The sequence below is a fragment of the Catharus ustulatus genome, chromosome 2 (genome assembly GCF_009819885.2).
Source record: "Catharus ustulatus isolate bCatUst1 chromosome 2, bCatUst1.pri.v2, whole genome shotgun sequence".
Taxonomy (NCBI): domain Eukaryota; kingdom Metazoa; phylum Chordata; class Aves; order Passeriformes; family Turdidae; genus Catharus; species Catharus ustulatus.
The window spans coordinates 51,788,416-51,809,819 of NC_046222.1; the positions used below are offsets into that span (position 1 = coordinate 51,788,416).

At 42.2% G+C, this 21,404-nt stretch overlaps 1 long non-coding RNA gene across 4 annotated transcripts; it reads left to right on the forward strand.

The window, feature by feature from the left end:
- The first annotated feature begins 372 nt into the window (after positions 1 to 372).
- LOC116993143 lies at positions 373 to 11,142 on the forward strand. Of its 4 annotated transcripts, XR_004417193.1 has the most exons (5): positions 373 to 1,324; positions 5,026 to 5,138; positions 7,094 to 8,144; positions 9,363 to 9,464; positions 10,575 to 11,142. It is a non-coding gene; the product is annotated as an uncharacterized LOC116993143 (long non-coding RNA). The 4 variants fall into 4 exon arrangements; XR_004417192.1 differs by lacking the exon at positions 373 to 1,324 and having other exon boundaries at positions 4,709 to 5,138; XR_004417194.1 differs by lacking the exons at positions 373 to 1,324; positions 5,026 to 5,138 and having other exon boundaries at positions 6,873 to 7,377; positions 7,963 to 8,144.
- Positions 11,143 to 21,404: the final 10,262 nt, after the last annotated feature.

Below are 21,404 nucleotides of genomic sequence, written 5' to 3' on the forward strand. Positions count from 1 at the left end.
GCTTATTTTTTGAAGTTGAGCATTTCCAAAAACGCAGTAGACGGCAAGCTACCTTTCTCTCCACCCTGCCAACAGTATTCACACTGGCCTAAATTTGAGTGAAATGCCCATGAACAGACTTCACAAAGGTCACAGACACGTGTTGGCTGCAGCTCTGCAGTTTGCACTGGTTTGGATTTTATGACAGCCTCGAAGAATTGAAGATACTTTTGATGAAGCTATTTTGGAGAAATGCTTTACTGAAATATTTTGCTGAAAACATCAGTAGTGCTTTACTAAGTAACATTGACATGTAAAATGCGATTTTAATTGCCTTCTAAGAAGTTAAGTACTTTAAAAAATTGAGTTGGCTTTAAGTTACTATGTTAACAATCTACTGAGAACTTTAGCCCTCTACCTCTCGTTTATGGATTACAGTGAAACATTACTGTACTGTTAGTACTAATGTTCTACTCATATTTTCAAGGCTATCTTGAGAACAATGGTTAACACAAATTTTAAAAAGGAACCTAAAAAGGGAAGAGAAGAACTTTTTGGCAGATTTATTTACATAAATTGCAGTTCTGCAGAAATCTTTCATACCCTGTGTCATGCCCATTAGCAGGGCAAACAAAGATATATGAAGGAAGTTCTCCAAATACTGGAGAAAGGAAAAGAGAGTAAGTAATGTAATTCTGCAGAGGCATACTAAGTTTAGACGTAACTGCAAAGGTGTGGGCAACAACATCCTGCTGACTTTGTGTTCCTGAAAATGGGGTGTTCTGAACACCTCTGTCAGAGCACTGGCACTACTGCTAACTGTAGTCTTCATGCCATATGGCACTTTTTCCTCCTCTAAAGTGTTGTGTTGAAAATTTTTGCTTGTTTGAATCCTCAGGCATATATAAGGCATCAGGATATATATATTTTTTTTCCTAAGTGAGAAAATCTTAACAGAACAGGTGTTCTTGCTGGCTTCTTGTCTTCCACACTACATAACAGCAGCTATTTCTAAATGGTGTGGTTTATTATTTTCAGTTTTTTACCTCTCATACTTGTGTATTTGCAAGTCCTTCTTGCTCATCTCTGATTATTTCACATCTCATTTAGATATTTCTATTGAAAGCCGTTCACACTGGTGGCTTTTCTGTTTAGATGACTTCAGTGGAGAAGAATTTAGCAGCTCTCTTCGTGCTGTGTTCAGGTGCAGCTTGTGCAGCCAGCCAGCTGTGGTTTTACCCAATCCTAAACAAATCTACAAGAGCTACTAAATCTGCAGTGACTGGCTTCCAGACTACTTGAGGATTTGAAATTTATTTAATGCAGCAGCTTTGTTCTGTTTGAGGTGATTTGATCTTTTGTTTTTCTTCCTGTTTTGCTTTCAATCACATTTATCTACTAGGCATGTGATAGCACTTCACTGCAGATGGCTGATGTAAGTTGTTTTCATCTGACTGCATTGCTTAATAAAGAATTTCTAGTGAGCCATTTTACAGCTCCAGTTCAGCACCTTAGACGAGCTTTGAGAAATAGCTGGTGGTGCTGGTAATGCCGTGCTGCCTGCCACTCCCTGTCCCCTCCCTCGGGAGCTGTGCACTGGGTGGCGGTGATCAGCAGCAGCAGCAGCGTGGAGATATCCCTGGTTACTGTGACTCAGCAAAAGCTCCTCTCTTTGCTCTGTATTTGACTTCACCGTTTTGCACAAGTGGACAGAGGCATCCTTCTGCCTAGACACATCTTTTAACCTGAAACAGCAGGTTTCTTTAATTTTAAAAATTTCCATTTATTTAATATAAACAGTTCCTTAACGAGGAACTGAAAGTAAGCAGCTGGGGCAGAGCTGGAGTGGCTGCCTCTGAGTCACATGCTGTTCTGTTGTAGGAGGCTATTAAATTTCATCTGTTCTTAAAATTTTGTAGAGCAAAGTTCTTTCCCTGTTTGCTGAATGAAAGTGCTTTTCATTCCTAGTAAGTTGTTGGGACTGGCCATCTGCATTCACTTTTCAGAGATAAGGACTCATTGTCTACCATTGCCCTTATGAGAAGCAGCAGCTTTTTGAGGAACTTCACAAAGACCAAGAAGCAGAATGCGGTGTGTTTAGAATACAAGTGTTTAAGCTTGTATCAGGAAGGTGGTGACTGATGACAAGCTGTTCTCATCTTTCAAAGTCAGTGAGAGATTGGCTGCTGTTCTCCCAGAGAGCAGGCTTGAGCCTGAGAAGTCCAGCTGAACTCTTGAGATCAGTGACAAATTCTTTATCACTTGAAGGAGTTTGCATTAGGGTGAGTGAGACTGTGTCTGTACCCCAGACGGGGATTTCGTATGCTTTTTCCAGTTTTAGATTCTCAGGGGGGAAAAAAAACCTGGTCTCAAAGGTGAAACTGTAAAAGGTTTCAGAGGAAGCAGGACTTCAGTCTGCTTAGCTGTGGTTTAGGTGGTAATGGCGTTTTTCCTCCACCAATTGACCACCAAAACTTCTTGACATTCAAAGCAACAGGGTACACAGATATCAGTCCTTACTTCTATCCATCCGAAAATACCCAAATACACCCTTTCCCAGATTTTCCAAACATCTGTCTAGATCTGTTCAGAAAGACTTGCAAAGTGATGTTCAATATGTCCTGTTGCTTTTACTGAAATAATTCCTTCCCTGGCATGATTCTGCTGAATATTTGTGCACATAAACATCACTAGTTATTTATCCCAATTACACCCCTTCACATCTTTTTTTTTTTTTTTTTTTTTTTTTTAATATAATTGCAGGGACAGTAGGTTTCCTGATGATCTCTTAGGTATCATATAATAGCTGCAGAAAATTTCTTGGGTTCTTTCAGATTATGACAATACTCGAAGCATATTTGTCATGCACTGTTTTCAGACAAGTGCCTTGCAAGATTTCTTATACAAAAGGATGGAGCAATACTGATGAAAATAATATGGCACTTCAATCCAGCTTTAGGCATCATCATAAATTAATTTCTTCTAGAATAGTGTTGAGTGCTACTTATTGCTCCTACAAGGAAAGTGAATAATAAAGCACCTCCATTCCTTTGGAAATATGAGCTCATAAAGGGCAGATATTGAGTTTAGCCAATTGAATGGTAAGTGTGAAGACTCAGGTTAAGCACTTTAAACAGGACCTTCAGGGACCTTTTAAACCCAATAACCTAACCATGACAGATGATGTTCCTGGTTCAAGAAGTTCCTGGACTGCTGATTCCTGGAAGTGAGGAAGGTATCCTGAGAACAGTCAGTATATGTGCTTGTTCTTTAACCTGTTCTCTGAGCATCTGCTTGCCCCTGCCAGAGAAGGGAATTTGAAGTAGGTGGACTTTTGTCTACTCAATGTGGCCATACTTATTTCAGTAGGACTGTACTGCTGATAGAAGTATGGAGCTAGCATTTTGAAAATATTTCATAAAAACTGGGAACATAAAAATAGGCGCATACAAGGCAAAGGCTGTATGAATTAACAAAAAGGAGAAGCTGCTCAAATAAATTTGCATGAAGATGCATACTTTGGGCTATAACATAGACAGTTAGATACAGTCAGTTTTGCCCTGAATTATTCAGCTGTATAAACATATGAGTTTGCATAACATCCTGGACAAACATTTTATTTTTTGTATGGGCCTGGGGGTAGTTGTTTTTTCTATAAGAAGGTACAAGTATATTTCAGATGGTCTTGAAAGTGACTTCCTGAGCCTGATCAGAGCTTGCTGAGCTTTAAGCTTACCTCTCTGCTGTGAGCAGCAAGTTTTGCATTATGTCTATTTCAAAAAAAAAATTAGGTTTGTGGTGGGGATATGGGAAAGCAGTTATCTAGTGCTTTGGCATAACAAAGTTGATCGTGACAGTGTGCCTTGCAGACACTGAACCTCCTATTCATAACTATGCTGTCTGCTTTCTCTGACTATTTAGGTGGCATGCCCATGGCTGCTAAAACTGCTTAATGGGGAAAAAAACTCATCTAATAAAGCACTTAGGGAATTAATTGCAAAATTAATTTGGCAAACAGAAAAAGTACTGCCTGACTCACAGAAATAGTTTGTCTGCTCTTTTCTGCTGCTGATTCTCATTGACTGTGTTGTGATGGTTTTCCTCTTCGCCACTCCAAACTCCCTGGTACCCTGTACCCTCCTTTAGTCTAGGGAGCTCTTGCCTCCCTGGCATGCCTGAGGCCTGGGAATACCTACTGTTATTTCCATTCCTTATTCCCCAGTATTGGCGCCTCAAAGAAGCAGCTGGGCATTCTTCCATAATTGTTCCTAGCTCTTTGCAGATGTCAGGTGAGTGAAGCTTGGAAGCATGAAAAAGAGATGGAAACCAAAAAGCCATGCTGTCACCAGCAGATCAAGCTGCTCCCCATGAAACCAGCCAGTGTCCTCAGCTTCCCTCTAGTTTTATACTGTTTTTACTCTCTGCCTGTCCTGCTCCATCCACAGCCATTTTAACAATCCAGTCTCTAGTTGAAGTGATTATGCCTTCTCACACATCTTCCTTTTGAACTTGAATAAGCTCTGTTTATTCTGTGTTGACAAGAAAACCCTTTATAAGTATAATATTTTAAGCTTGGACTTGCATGCATTCTCCAGGGCAACATGGGAAAAGTTCCTCTTTCAAGACTGAAAATTTCTATTATTTTTGAAACAAAACCACATTAGCAAAGACATCATTAAATATCTTCAGTGATTCAAATAGATTCATAAAATAGATTTACAAAATAACATACTGTATTCAAGTGTAGATAATGTTTACTGGTAAAAGCCAGATGTGAAACAGTGAGTACTTGAAATACCCTCTTTTCCCTCTCTTCTTTTGTTCTAAACTTTCTGAAGACTGGACTGACATCACAATTCTGTTGTTTTATAAAAATCCCTGGAAACATTTTGAGACATAAACGAATACATACTCATTTAGAAATACCACAGCTTGGAGTTTGTCCTTTCTATTTCAAATTTCCAGACTGTGGCTTTTGTTTAGTTTTCACAAGACTGAACTGGTAGAGAGCCCCCATCTTTGTTGCTTGTCTTTGTGTTTCCTGAGGGGCTGGCACTCCTCTGGGGCTCCAGAAGAGCTCTGTCAGTGCAGGAGGTACCAGCCTTGCTCGTGTCTACAGTCAACCCACCGGTAAGCTTGGGCTCATGAGACACTGACAGGTGAGTTGTGTTTCATTGGCTTTTTGGCATGTTAAGAAGATATCAACAACAAATGTAACTATTTAAAATATCTTTACTTAGTTGCTCTGTGAATCAAGGAGAGATTGATTTGTGATATCTCCTCTCCACACTCAGCTGTTTCTTTTTAATCTCTGAATAAGAGTAACACTTCTGACTGCCACTGTTACTGTCCTCAGCCCTTGGTTTAACAAAAGAGGAAACCCAATTTTAGCATGCCTCATCTCAAACCCAACTACTAATGCTACTTTACATTGATAACAGGTATTGCAGATCAGATAGTACCTAACCAAACCACTCCAATCCTTTGCCTACATGACAGCCTCAGGCCATGTTCCTTTGCCCTGTAAGGTAAATTCTACTGTTTTTTTCATGATGTGACAACAAAGCTTGTGGCTAAAGGTGCTGAAACTTTTCATTAAACTGTACCTTCACTGGCTGTTACGTTGAGGTCCTCTCTGGAAGTTGTTCTTTGTTGCTGTGAGCAAATTCAGCTCATTTGCAGTTTACAGGAGATCTGACGTGATTACTGCTGCAGTGTCATTTGCCCTTTTCATTTCTTTTGGTCATAAGCAAAGCACAGGCAATGTGCTGTATGCTGCTTGTCAAAGCCTGGATGAAGAGAGGTAAAAAGTGGTTGAGGTGGTGGATTGTCTGAGGGTTCCCATCCCTCCTCTCCCCATGGTGTTCCCTGGGCATGTGATATAGACTAGAAACCTCATTTTGGGATTACTGAGGGGAGGTGAGATTGACTTAATCCTCATTTTTGCATCTTCTGAAGAAAATTTGGTACCAGTATTTTAACTAATTTGCACTATATCTGAATCTTCTTTCTTAGTAATATTGGTACTATTTACCTGTCTTTGAAAAGCTGCTGAAATGAATGTAGCCTCAAGCATTCTTTAAGCATTCTTTAATTGAGGATAGCAAAGTACATATTTTTAATAAGTAAGCATCCTGAAATTACTGGTTAAAGGCTGATTTAATTCTCCATTCTAGTGCAATTCTTCAGTCTAAGTCAAATACAATTTCACAGTTCATTCATGCTGAACTAAACATAAAAGATTTTATACATTTTTGGTGAAATCACCTCAAACTCTTACAAACCCATTATACTAATTACCTATTTAATGAGCACAACTGAAGGAATGGGTGTGTATACAGGGTTCAAGGGACACTATGAGAGAAATATACTATTCCTAGAATTTCAGGAGTGGATTTTGTTTCTAAGCTAGTGGAAAATTCAGCCCAATTTCAGAGTTGTGTGGTGTGAAATTCCATAGTAAATGGGGGAAATATATAATAAAATTTAAAGAATCATGACTACTACCATACAGGAGAGTGAAGTTCTGATTATTCTTCTTTGACTATGTCCCTTTCAGTGGCTGATTTCTTGCAAGAAGCAAGTTTTAAGAGGATGCAGGGAGGGTCAAAACACAGAGGATAACTCCAGCAAGTTTAAGGGGAAGCATGGGAGATGGAGTTTTCTCTGCTGCTTTCGCTCCCTTTCCCTCCTTTGTCCTACCTTCCCTTTCTCTCCCCTCCCACACCAGTCTTCTAATGAAACAATGTAATAATCTTTTTGATCAGCTTATGGGAGAAAAATAAAAAGTTAAAATGCAATAAAATTTTTCTCCTAAGATGAATTTACAATGAAAAAAAAATATGATCAAGGTGGAATTTCTAGATCTATAAATTCTATTAAAAAAATAAAGAAAAAAAAAGGAGAGACTTAGTGATATTTCATGGATATTAACAATAATACCTGTGCAACTACCATATCATTATTGCACATAATGGAAGGAATGCAATGGATGGAAATTAGGACAGAAGTATTGCTGTTGTAATATATTAATGTGTTCTGTAGTGATAAAATGAGTAAGTGGCTGTTGCTTGTTGATGACATATTATTCTTTCCCCTTCAATAATGGACATAGTGTGGAAATATCTCAGTAGAATGATGAGGCTGCAGGTAGAAGGCAACTGCAATTACTTCAGAAAGGTGAAAAGTAACAGATGATGTAACAACCCCGGGGAACACATCTGATGGAGGCAGCTGCAGCATTGTCATATTAATGTCTATCAGTAAGACAACCCTCTGTAAGATAAGTCATGAGAAAATCAGCTGTCACCCTCACTGTTGTGACCCTGCCTGCATTATCAGAGCAAGCCTGTCTCAATTGCTGAGTCCCATCAGCTAGACAGCAAAACTGAAATCAAGGTAATAATTTTTCCCTAAAGTATTTTTTTTCCTGAATATCAACCATTCCTTCAGCTAGCAAAAACTGTCAGTCTTTATTTTCTGATTGTACTTGTAATTTCTCATCTTCCAAAATACTGTCTATAGAATTTTTCCCTGCTGTTGGAAATATGTACAATGTTAAATGTGATCAAATTTACTCCAATTTGCATGAGAGCAATGACGATTTATAGCTTTCAGCCATGACTGCACTGTGCATTTCTGCACAATAAATATTTCTCTCTCACACACATTTTTCATGCTGGTGAACTTTCCTGAATGCTATAATATAATGCAATCTGTAAAATGGCTATAGGGAGCCCTGGTTATCATTCCAGTAATTTCCTATGTGGGACTGGGATGGGAATATCTGGCAATATTTGATTTTGCAGCTATCATGATATCCTATCTTGCCTATCCCTTTGAGTCTGTTGTTATTGTCTGGAGTCATCTGCAGGCAGTCTGGTACTGCTTGCAAAAAAGATAACTCTGGGAATTTTTTTGCCTTTCATGCTTTGAAGTTTTGCTTGAGAAAGCTCTGCTTTCATCTATTTTTCCTCCTTAAAGCTGCTGTCAGGTATCATTTGCAGTTCTTTGGCTTGATGGCGAAGTGCAATGGATGCAAAATGCTGCAGCCTTATCTTCCCTTGGATGGACTGCAGCCCTAACAAGCTGGAAGTGATATATTCATATTAAAATCTCATTGTATCCTCTTCTGCCTGGCTTTTCTGATGCTTTGCACTACCAAGGTAAGTGTACTGTGCAGGATTCCTCACAGAACTCTGTGTGTCTTCCTGCCCTGACCTTGAGCACTTCTCTGGTGGAAGATGCTATGAAATGATAAACACCTTAAGCATGATAAGCATCATTAAGAAATGATAAGCACTTTAAACAGAGTACAGTAAATTCACGAATACAAGCTGCACTGAGTATAAGCCGCATCTCTGGGTGTTGGCAAATATTTCGGTTTTTGTCCATAGATAAACCGCACACGAATATAAGCCGCTCTGTCGTTCGCAGCGAGGACCCGTGTGCAATTAGTAACAGAACCGCGGCAGGGCGGGGTTTACTGGCTGAGCTAAGGCTGTGCAGGCTCGGCCCGCTAGGGGCCGCTGACGGGGCCAGGTGGCCCAGCCCGGCGCTGCCGCTCGGGGCCGGCCGCCGCTGCCCCTGGGCTCGGTCACCCCGGGTCGGCGCTGCCCCGCGGTGGCAGGCAGGGACGGAGCTTCCCCTGCTCCTACGGCAGCGGCGGCGGGCGGGGACGGAGCTTTCCCGCGCCCGTGGCGCTGGCGGCGGGCGCGGACAAAGCACCCCGCCTCCTCCCCGAGCCGCGGCAATGGCAGCGCGCACTTCCCGCCCCCCCCGGGCCGCGGCAATGGCGGCGCGGGGCTCCCGCCGGCTCCCCGAGACGCGGCAATGGCGGCGCCCCCCCCCGTCGGCTCCCCAGGCCGCGGCAATGGCGGCGCGGCCCCCCTGCGTCCTCCCCGGGCCGTGGCAATGGCAGCGCTTCCCCCCCGTTGGCTCCCCGGGCCGCAGCAATGGCGGCGCGGCCCCCCCGCGTCCTCCCCGAGCCGCGGCAATGGTGGCGCCCCCCCCCCCGTCGGCTCCCCGAGCCGCGGCAATGGCGGCGCCCCCCCCCCCCCCCCCTCCTCCCCTGGGCTGCGGCAGAGGAGGGAAGAAGAGAGCTCTCCCGCCTCTCTCCCCGCCCCCCGTGCTGCCTGCAGGGAGCCAGGGCAACACGGTAACGCTGTAACAATTGCAAAATGCCGGCTTTTACTGGCCGGTGCTTGGCTCGGCACTCTGGCTGGCACGTCTGGGGTTGTAAATGTCAGAAAATTATTAATATATTAGCCGCACCCGACTATTAGCCGCACTTCCGGGTTTCCACCAAAATTTTTGTCAAATTGCTGCGGCTTGTATTCGTGAAATTACTGTAAGGTGGATTGTACCAAAACATCTGTATGCAGGAAGAAGAGTTTCTTCGCCTTTTGATCCACACATCTTTTGTGCCCTCTGTGCATCTTCTGGATCCAGCTGCAGCCTTTACTCTGGAGATTAATGATACAAAGGTAAGGAAACTACACACCAGGCCTTGCAGGGCCCACAAAACAAGGCACAAGGCCAGCAGTAGGAATAACATGATAATCATGCTATTACATGCACCTAGTCATTGGGTATTTGTTGGCCATCACTGCCTTACATCTCCCTGGGATTTACAGGAGCCTGTCCCCTTCTGTTGTATGTGTACAGGGAATGTATTCATAGATGTCTGAGTGTAGCAATACATACGGCTCTTTAATGCCACTATTTGCTTCCCAAAAAAATCCCTGCCCACTTTCAGCAGGAAAAAAAGTCTAGCTACAAATCAGGGCTGGAATTGCTGAATCATCTGAGATCTGCTGTCAGCTTTGCCAAACTTTTGCTGTTAAATAGTGGGAAAAACAGATAAATTAGTAGTTTATATTTTAATTTTAAATTATATTGGTAGCTACTATTTTCCATTGTGGTTGTCTGAAGTCAGATGCATCTGAAAATGACTGGTGTATGTAAATCCCTTTGAGTTGATAGTGTCCATCAATTCTGTGAATCTAGATGGTCTTACACTTTTCACTGTAGACATCAGAAGTTGCTTCAGTTCACATCCTTTCTATTTCAGGATTTTCCCACTAATAATATTCTTGTGGTGCAAGGAATACAATGCAAGTTTAATGTCACGAAATAGGTTAAGAGCATAAAACTGCCACCAAAATTGCTGGAGAATTGTGCAGCAGAAAAATTCCTTTAATGAAAAGACTCAATTAATGGGAGTTTTTTAGCTGTCAAGTCATAAAGAGCAAGTTATGGTCTAATTTCCTCTATAATTGATAGAGGACAAATTTCCTTGCTTTATGATCTCTGGTTTATGAGTAATTGTTTTATTTCTGCACACCAAGTCCATTATTATGGGATTATCATCTTCTATGGTGTGGATTGCAGCCACAATCTAAAAGTTTCCTTTTAAAGGAAACTATAATATCCTAATCTATTTTTTTGGTATTATATCATTTATAGACAAAATGAACAGGATCAAACTACAGTTGAAGAATCATGGCATTTTTAGCTAAGGAAATGTTCCTGATGAAAACACAGATTTTATTAGTGATACTACAATTAAATAAGCCATTATCAACTTCCTACAGATCTCCTAAGAGCAGCTCTCTTTCATTCTGGAACCCAAATTACGGAAGCAATCTTCATAAAGGCCACTTCCCCAGCTACAGCGCCTGCTGTGATATGATTCATGCCTTTTGTCTTCTGCTTGGAATTTGGGGATGTTTATGAAGCACTGTTATAAATACTGCATCTAATTCCTCTTTTCACAAGATGCTTTATTCACAAGAAGAAGAAAAAAAAGAAAGAAAATTGCATCACATATGTACGTCATATCATTTCCATTCCCATTCCCATTGCCATCTGGCACTATTCTTGTTGCCTCCTTCATATATATACTGAAAGGATGTGAGACCAGTGCCAGGCAGACTCTCTGGAGCACACATTTCGGTACTACAGCTGGGAATTTAATGGGCCACAGGCACGTTTGGGACAATGAACTGAGTAAATGTGCATTTGAGAGCTGGAGCTGGAGTCATACGTGCTTGGGAGCAGAAGAAGTAATGCATAAGAATCCCGCTTTCCATGCTGTGTATCACTAGTGATTTAACACAAAAGTTATGAAAGCGAACAGATTAAATATCTTAGCTGTTTTTATACTGTTCAGGCATTCATTTTCCATAAGGAAGCAGTGGTATCATAGGTACCTGGAAAGTACCTGGCTGTTGGTTTACTCTAAAGTGTTGTCCAAAAATACATGTCAGTTCTTTTTGACATGGCAACTTCTTTGAGATAGCAACTGCCATGTATCAGTACTAATTGCAGCAGGATCCTTTTTCACAGAAAAGAGTTTTCAAGGCTAAAAAATGATCTCCAGGATAATCAGCGCAGACCCACTGCATTCATCTTGCCTGTTTAAGGCGAAGGGTGATGATGATGGTTGCATTCATATTCAAGCACACTATTTATGTGAACCATTATGCTAATAAGTGACAAAATTACTGATTATGAAATTCAGATGGGCTTCCAAATACAAAGGTCATGTGACAGGGGAAAGGGAGGAAATTAAGAGTCAGGGATTCATTGACTATGCAAAATATTTATCTGAAAAGCTAGAAAAGTAATTTGGTCATTGATTCAGAGAGGGGATCCTTTTATAAGGTATACCTAGTTATAGATTACACTGCTATCATGCCTCCTCTCTGTCCATGCTAGAATTAATGCCACCCTGACTTCTAGCAGCTGTGACAAAATAGTCGTCAGTAAACAAATCCAGTCGCTCATGGTCTGCATTTGCTGCCTGGGCTTCTGCTTCCCTTGATGGGCCTGGGGCTCTGTAGCATTGACTTGGAAAGGCAGTTCAGCCAAACCAGGCAGCTCTAGCCCAGTGGCTCTGAGGAGTGCATATGAGGGTCCAGAACCTAGAAAGAGGTGTTTAGGAGACCCAATAACTGCCTCAGCATCATGAGCAGAGCCCAGCTCAGAATTATTGTGGAGTGCTCACTGTCTGGAAGCACAGCGTTTGCCTGCTCCCAAGGACTGAAGCTTGTTTAGGCAAGAAAGTTGAAACAACGTCTCTAGAGCATGCAGGCAAATGAGTCCCAGCAAACAGTGATACTGATGTAGCATAAAAATGAAGCAGATTGTGGTGGTTTGGTTTTTTTTGGGGGTTTTTTGTGGTTATTTTATCCTCCAGCTGAATAAAGGATAAGGTGGATTATTATACATTCTATTTCATGGTCTGGCATTAAATCATTGAAGTGGTTTATATCTGGGAAAAGTGATTTTTAATCAGCGGGGTACAAATTAACCAAACTGCAATAAACACAACAAAAACTCAAGAGTAATTAATATTGAATGAGTCAAAGGCTCAATTCTCATCTAAGTAGCTTTGTTCTCTGCCCTGAAATTCCAAAGAAGGACACAAAGCCCAGTGGTGGTTCTGGGGTTCCTCTATCTGTTGTGTTAATCCTGGATATACAGGACAGATACTACAAAAGCGAAGACTATAGAATTCCAGGAAAACAAAATGTAGCAAATGTATCACAGTGAGTTGCATGACCCTAGCATCCTTAAAGAAGAACTTGGGATTATCAGCTGTAACTGAAAAACAAATGGAATTATTTTGACTTCAAGAAGTACTTCTGGAGAGCTCACTGTGTTTAGCTTCTTTGGCTGCAGTCTTCCCAGATGAGCAACACTAGATTTTGACTTTTGCTGCTATGACAGTGGCTGTGTGGCATCTCAGGACAGGGGCTGCTACCACTGGGAGTGGGACCCTGCCTGATAGCACCTGGCATTTGCCACTGATCATGAAGGGAGTGCTGAGGACTGTTTCTAGAGTCCTGTTTCTAGAGGGATAGAGTTTGATTGATTGGTTGTGCAACTGTAAAACAAATTTTCTGTTCATCAGCACTGATGTGATCAGGAACAATAAGATCTGTCTAATCCATTCCATTTTCATCCCTGAAGCTGCCTGGCAGTAATAGATCCCTGTGAACTGGATAACATAATTTTTATGCAAAACCAACTCCTGACCTCTCTTTATGCTGCAGGAGTTATTCAGCTTGATGCGCTCATTCCCCTTTCCAGAATGACTTTGAAGCACTAAGGCATATAGTTTCAAATAGGATAGGAAAGCTGAAAACTCCCACTGGTAAAATAAAGAGAGTTGAATACAATCTCCTCCTCTGAATTGCTTTTAAGAGCTGTGCTTTCCCTTAGTATATGAAGGGAAAACAGGGTGGCTTCAAATGTGGATGATGCAACACTGCCTCCCGCTGCTGCATCCTGTTCCTCTGGTGCCTTGGCCATGCTTCTGCCAGCACAAGTCCAGTACTGCTTCAGTGGGAAGGCAGTGGGGCATAACAGATAAATACTGGGACCGTTCTAGTTTTGTTTTCCATGCTATTGATTCTACCTCCCCACACGGATATATCTAGGTCCTTGTGCTGGGCATAAGTCTAAACGCTGCTGGCAGTCTTCAGAGCAGGAACTGAAACTGCCATCTCCCTTTGTGGAAAGGGAGATAAATGAAGATATTCCATTTAAAAATCACCAAAGGACAGTACAAGACAGTGTTTCTTATTTTTTTTAAATAATCAAAGCACCATTCCGTCTCCTAGGAAAGCACATGCACAGAGCAGCCTCCACACTACTGCCAACAGTTTTCACATACAAATAAAAATCTATTAGGTCACATATTGTTTATTTGTTTTTCACCCCAAATAGCCTCAAATATAAATAATATTTCATATAATTCCATGCAAAAGAATGTATACAAGTGTTTAAAAATAGATTTTTGTCACCATCCCACCAAAGCCTGAGGCTGAGAGCAAAGCAGAGACTGAGAGGAAGCACACTCCTGTACCATCTGATTGCTGGAAATGTCGTCCTTGTCCTGTAGGAGCACTGTGGCTCACTAGGGGAAACTTGTTTTCCTGAATTGGCCCTATGGCAGGCTGTCTGATTGACTGTGGCAAGTACAGTTGTGTAGCCACTTGCTTCTACTTCCCAGGACAGCCTTTTCCTCCCCCACAACTCTTTCCACAGATCAAAAGCACTGAAGATACTTTTGACTCCAGAGCTCATCTAGACACGGATTCTGTTCTCCATTGTGGGTTTCATGTAATGAGTTGGGAGATATCTCACTCCAACATTTCACAACCTTTCTTCTGACCTACCTAGGCTGCAACAATCAAATCCCAAAATGTCCTGCCAGGCATCTTGAATTATCATGACTGTTGATGTCTAAGGAGATTTTGGCTTTAAGATTGCTGATTCGAGACTATTAATGCAAGATCACCTTTCAGAGACTGTTACCTCATGTATCAGTCTCCTGCACAATCATGCTCTCCAGATACCCTGCATCAGGAGACACACTTCTGCTCTGCTCTCCCAAACCCACCCAGCCCGTGGGCAGCTGGCAGCACAACGGGCCTTACAAAACCTGACCCTGGATTCCCCACTTGATAATCACTCAAGCAGGTTTAACTTGTTTTGTAAGATAAGGATTATTTAATTTTTTAGACAAATAACCACATAGAGTTACTTTAACTTTTTCCTACCCCTTCTATGACAAAAATGAGTGTTTTCTAGTCAAGCAGCTGCATGTCAGCTGACAGCTTTTTCTAGCTAAAAATTGTAGTGCTTTTACACAGTTTGTGTTGGAGTCTGATATTTCAGTCCTGGAAGACCATAAAATTTGAGCATATACCCCTGTCTACCTTTCTCTTTTCATTTCATAGGTGGGTTTCCAGTGACATATGAGGTGTAATCTCTTGTGTCTGGTCTTTCTTTGATGAGGCTGCCTGTTCTTTTGATCCTGTGGGATGCTTGGGATGCTGTTCCTGGCAGTCAACAATGTAATACTCATTAATCAGTTTTGAAATTGTCCAGCATCATCTCAGAAAGGGGTTCAAAAGACAAACAGCTGGGAAAATTAAATTTGTCAGTTGTAGTGAGATTTTTCAGTCTCCACATAACTCGTCTATGGAATTTCTGCTTTTTTCTGCCTTCACTTCTCCTGCGATAAGGGGCAGCAGAATGAAATGTGCAGCTGATGTGGATTTTTACAAAGCTTGAGAGTGCAGAGCACCACTAACTCAGAGCTTTCTTTGAGGTGGGTTGCATCCAGGATGCTGGGAAAACTCGCTGGAATCTCGCAGTTGTAGGCTCGTGATTCATGCTGGGGCTGCGTGCCGGGGCCGGGATCAGGCAGAGGAAATCCTTCCTCCCGTGTGCCGTACGTGTGGAGCAGCGCACAGCTGGGGCACTGCCTGCAGGCACGGCCAGCCCGCATCCCCGCCGAGCGGCAGCCCGCTCCTTATCTGCCGCAGGGATGGACACCTTCCGTGCCTGCCGGAGAGCCCTGCGCTTCCTCCGGCCGCTGCACCCGTGTGTCCGTGCTCCGCAGCACGGCTCTGCCTCGGGAAAAGCGTGGGAGCCCCTCACGTCTCCGTGTGCTGGCAATGCGTTCAGCCGCAGGGAGCCCCTGCTCCTCCATGCCAAACAGTCCTGGCTGGCAGTGTTGATCCAGGAGAGCAACCTGTGGGGTATCTGCCCCCTGCAGCAACATGAATCCCTCCTACTCCAGAGCAAAAAGTAGTTGTGCAGCAGATTTGCTATGTCCCGGGACGTAGGGGGATGTAGCAAACAAACCCTTAGGCTGCCACGGGTTTGTGGAAGTGCTTGCAGTAAGAAGGAGCAAATGCGTAACAACCAGAGCTGCAGATATTGCTTTGTGCTTTTCCCCATTCCAAAAGTGGAAAAGTCTGTTCAAGAATCCTTAGAGGCCGGCTGTGTTCCATGAAGTGAAATTAAGAAAATGAAACAGCAAGAGGTTGTTCGGAAATAACATGTGTGGAAAATGTAAATTGGGTCATAAAGACCTGAAAGGGGAGCATCAGCTACCTCTGGTGTGCCAGATGCTGGAGGCCCTTCCAGGCCCGGACTATGGACAGCATGCTGCTGAATGAGAAAGCCCATCATCTTTCAACAGCAAAAGGCAAACTCAATTCCATAGCAACCAAGTTATGTCTGATATGCTGGAAAGGCAGAATTCATTATGGGAAAAGAAAGCAGTGCCTGGCTTGGAAACCTGAAACTGCCATTCTGACTATGGGAGATCAGAACAGATGCCATTAGAATAAGATACAGGATGCTGTGTTACAGAATTAGAAGGAGGTGATAATTTGTGAAGGTTTTCCTCTCTAGGGTGGGGAGTAAAGAAGAAGGAATGATTTTCATCATCCTCTGATTTTTATTAGTTTCATTTGACTTCTGATTGTAATTTGTTTAAGTTTTAGTAGTATTTATTGTAGATCTCTGTTGCATTGTGACAAGGCAGATAGGCAGCTGAATAGTGTTGTACCTTAGTAATCTTCAATTATAGTTGTTATTTTAGAAGAGTTCACAGTCATCCCCTCCAATACAGAAATGGAAAGTTCAACTGCCTCTCAAAAGAGCTGGATTGGGACAGGAAAATGTTCAGAGCAGGATGGCAAAAGTGGTCAAAGGAATGGAGCTTCTTCCCTACAAGAAATAAAGACTACAGTTCTTCTAGCTGGCAAAGAGTGGAGAGAGGAAGGAAGTCTCTAAGTGCTGGGGCAATAGGAACAGGAGAGGGTTTTCACCACCCCTTACAGTGCAAGCATGAGAGAAATCAGTGTGTAATGTAAGAATTTTCAGGGCAAAACCCAAGGTGATTCTTCAAAAGTCTGTGAGCTCTGTGAACTCCTTGTCACAGGAACTGGAGGGTGATAAAGGTCTTCATACATTTAATTCTCATCAGAGAAATCAGTGAAGAGCTGGTAAACACAAACACAGCCCATATGGTTGAGGCAGCTGCTGCCCTGCAGGTTGTGACTGGTTGGCAGGATGTTCTGGGCAGTATCTCTACAGGCATTTCCTTACTTAAATATTTCTCTAGGTATCTACTTCTGGTCATTGTCAGAAGAGCAAAACTGGTATTTGATCCAAGCTGATATGATTTTCAAATTCTCAGAGACTTGGCATACAGGCAGTGACTATTTTTAAAAAAGGTTAGAAATCTCCAGTGGATGCCTCTGTCCTGCCGTGTTTCCTATCTGTTGTTTCTGTTGCAGCTCTGTTGAGCTTTCTCACTGTGCCTGTATCTGTCTCACCTTGACCCTAATCTCACACAGATTCTACCCTCCATGAAGGAAAACCCAACTGCAGAATGGGACTAAGCCTCTTCGAACTACTGCCTCTTGGATGCCAGTGTACCTCATAGCTGTAAGGCATATTATGCTAGATTTTGGACCTGTAGTATTTGTACCACTCTCATCAAGAGTGAAATAATTCTTTCTTTTCAATGTTACACCAGAATTTCCATTTGTTTAGTTCTCCAGCTTAGAGTCTGTCCCATATCCCTGTGCTGAACGTACATTTAAAATGTGTGCAGCCAGCTCACATGTTTTGCTGTAGTCATTTATTTGTTGGTTATCACATAGAAATTCTGAATTATTCTACTGGGATATTGACAACTGTAGTTGGTTTACTTTTTATGTATCCTTTTATTTGCATATTAGCTGTATTTGGGGAAAAGAGGTTTTTGTACAAAATGTACATCCTTGGCTGCAGTAGGCTGGAACCTGATCCTGCTCACGTTAGCACAGGGAGCTGTGGGTTTGGGTTACACATTTGTAACGAGTCTGTGAAGCTTTTCCCTGTTTTTGTGACTGTGTTGCCCTCTGCTGACTGGTAACGGTTTGGAAAATTCTCAAAGTCCCCGCAGAGAAGCTCAGGCGCCTGCAGGCATTCTGCTGCTTATACCGGGATGTATTTTTGACCTAGGATGTCAACCATGCTTTCCTATCTAAAGTTAGTTGTGCAGCCAGAGTTAGGAGCTCCCCAATAATTCAACCAATTGAATATCCCCCTCCATCCACGTTTTCAGCTTAGCTGATATTTTATTAAATTTTCATTCTAATTCTCAAGTAAAAAATAAATTGACAAAGCTTTGAAACAGGCTCTTTATCACCTGTGAACACTCTATGCCTCTCATCAGCTGTTTTAAGAAAATCACGACGTGACACTTTTATGGAGGGAAGATAGAATTTGACACTAGCTTACACAAGAGCTAGTTTTCAAGGGCAGGAAAAGGAGATGGCAATTATTTGAAAATAGATGCAGGTCTGTGCAAAGAGAGAAATCCATCATGAAAGGTAAAGCTAGAGATGATTACGTACTCAGGGCATGAACCACTCTAGACTCATCTTCAGAATTGAAAGAAAACTCTATTACTTTGTTAAAATGTGCTCTTTCCTACAATCCCTAAAGAAGCTGTAGTCCTGGACCCTTATCCTTTCCCAGGAGGCGACTGAGGAGCGGCATTTATTGAAATGTTAACCAAGAGATTTGTGTCAGGTGGAGAAAGAGTAGCCTGCCCTTTGACATGGCAGGTTCCTATCTCAAACACAGTTCTCTCACATAAAAATTACTTTGAATAGCTCCATCAAGATTTCAGTAAACTCTTGTTGATAATGCATACCTCCTATTTGTTGTCAGCTTTGAGGCTTGCAATTGAAAAAGCAGAGCCTAAGCTGGAGGCAGTATTTACTTTAGTTACAAGGGCTGAATGCAGACAGCAAAGGGAGATTGAATGATGCTTGTAGACAATGCAACAATACCCCAGGCACAGATGCCCTAGATCTGACTTGCAATTCCATCCTAGGTTATAGTCCTTTTTAAATCATCCAGTTTCAAGGCAGGCTGAGCTGAGTATGTAAGACCAGTTTAGCCAGAGCACTAACATCTCGGACACGTTAAAAATACCCCAGATCCCTGCAGAAACAACTATTAGCTCAGATAGCATTATTCATACTTTCAATTTAATAAATCTGTGCAGGGTATTCTTGCATTTGCAGATTTAGGCAACTAATTTTTTTTCATTTTTATTTGGCTATCAGATAGTTTATTGCTAATAAGCATCAGATTTTGAAAACTTAAAGCAAGTGCAGCTGCACAGCCATTTGATACCAGAGTTGACCCTTTTTATGAATGCTATGAAGTTCTACCCTAACAGTATTATCTTTTCATACATGGCTTCATCTTTTTATACATAATTTTGTATGTGATTTTGAAATATAGAAGCGAACCTAGATGTAGATCTATGCAGTTGCATGTAATGTTATATCATACCCTGACAGGCAGCAGCCCATTAATGCAGGCAGAGACTCATACCTGTCCCTACTTACATCAGAATTAGCAGTGCTGGAGCTTTTTAAAGCATGAGTTCTTTTTTTTGTGAGCTTCCAAACTATGTGGGTGAGCCCACCTATGGTGATAGGCCTGCAGAAAGTCAAACTTGGTTCAGTTCTGCAAGCTCTTAATAAAGAAAAGCGAGAAAGTTCCAGAGAATCTTTAACCTGTGATGATAGAAGAAGAGGTGCACTTTCATAAACATGAACTGACTTCATTGTCAGTTTAATTAAGGAAACTCATTTAAATATGACTCAAAGATTTGTACTCTCCAGATGAATATTGACACTTGTGGTAGATTCACTTCTTGTTTGAAATGTGGTTATCACTAATTGCCTGCATATATTGGGATGACTTCTGATTATGTCGATAATGTCAAAAGTGTTTTTGGGAAGAGACTTTCTCAGTTGTCACTCATTAAGGACAAAGCAGATGTCACTGTAATTAGGAGCTATACATACTGCTCATTTTTAAGAGCTCCTAGATGAGCATGCTCCTGCTCAGGTTGTTTATTTACTTCAAATCTGAATTCTAGCTGGAGACCACTTATGGGATAAGGACCACTGCCAGGTGTTCTCTCATCTCCTGCCCTGAGATTCTTTTAAGAAATACTAATGGTCTCCTTATTGGAGATTTATTCCTCCTAGAAAATGGTTAATCCTAGGGAAGAAATACCTAAACAGTATATAAACACTTTTTTTTTACTGGCATATGTACTGTGGTCTCTAAATGAATGATGCAAGTAAATTTGCAATGGATTAATACTGAATTTACCTCATCCTACACTTTCCTTCTAGTTTTGTTTCATGTTCTCTCATTCTTTTTTTTTTTTTTTCCTTTCCCATCCATACTATATTCTCCTGCGCTGTTGATGTATCAGAACACTCCACTGCTATGGTTCTCTTCCACTTTCTTTCTTCCCAGGAAAAGTGGCCATTGACTCCACCAGGTACCACCACCCTTTCCAGGTGTCTGGACATGGTCAGCATGCTGAGATGTGGTTAGTGGGAACAGTGCCTGTGAGGAGCTGTGATAACACATCTGCACATGCTTCTGGGTGTAAATGATGAGGCAGCAGTCAATGTGGTAAAGGATCAGGCCTACCAAGTGAGATGGAGTGAAGGAAACTTGAGCTGAGTCTTGCTGGAAACTAATCACAGAATATGCTGAGTTGGAAGGGACCCACAAGAATCACTGAGTCCAGCTCCTGGCCCTGCACGGCACCATCCCCAAGAGTCACACCATAAAATATTACTTGTCTTTGAATCTCTTGGATTTCTAATTAATTTTGGCTGGTTTCAGCCAAGTTTGATATGGAAATAGAAATTTTAGATATCTCAAGTACTCACTTGTGTCATGAAGGCAGTGGCCAAGTACCCCATCTGGCCTCCCCCAGAAACACAGGTAGGGGAGCTGACTTGCATTATTACACATCAGACAAGCCACAGGGTATCTCAGCAGCCTGACTGATCCCCACATAGCCCATGGGGGTCTTGCTCTTACAGCTACCACAATTGCTGCTGTCTCACCTTATCACAGGTAACCCAAGCAGTTGGTGCCAAACCTGGGAACAACAGGCTCCAGCAGCTCCAGAGCCAGAGGCTTGTACTGTTCAATAAAGGCCAGGGTTCACCAGAGATAAAATGAGGGGGGTCTCCTTATGCAGGCTGTGAGGTGTCCAGCTGATGGCAATCACACCTTTGTCTCCCTTTGAGGGATGACACTGTCAGTGTGGGGAGCACCCCTGTGTGTCCCCAGCTGTGATGATGAGCCCCAAGTGCAGTTCTGGGCATGGCCTCTCCTGGGACAGAAGGCAGAGAATATCAGGGCAAACAGGGCAGTGTTTAGACTGCAGCAGTACAGTTTTAATCCCAGTTTTTTCCCCAGATGTTTGAGAAAGATTTGCATCAGTCTCATTTGAAAGAGCTGGGAGCTGCTAATTTGCTCTTTGGCACAGTAATCCTTTTTCCTTAAACACAAACCCTGGAAACTGCAAAGCTGACATTTCCTATAGCATTTTTACAAAACTGATAGAGAGATAGTAATCCATTCATTCTTAGGGGCTTAGAGCTGAGTTTGGTTAAATACAACACCCAAGGACAATAGGTCAAGTGCCTGAAATGAGAATATGTCCATCACTGAAGTCAGTGCAGGAAAGTGTTGTGAAGCAAGTATGTGCTGAGGGGGAAAGAAAG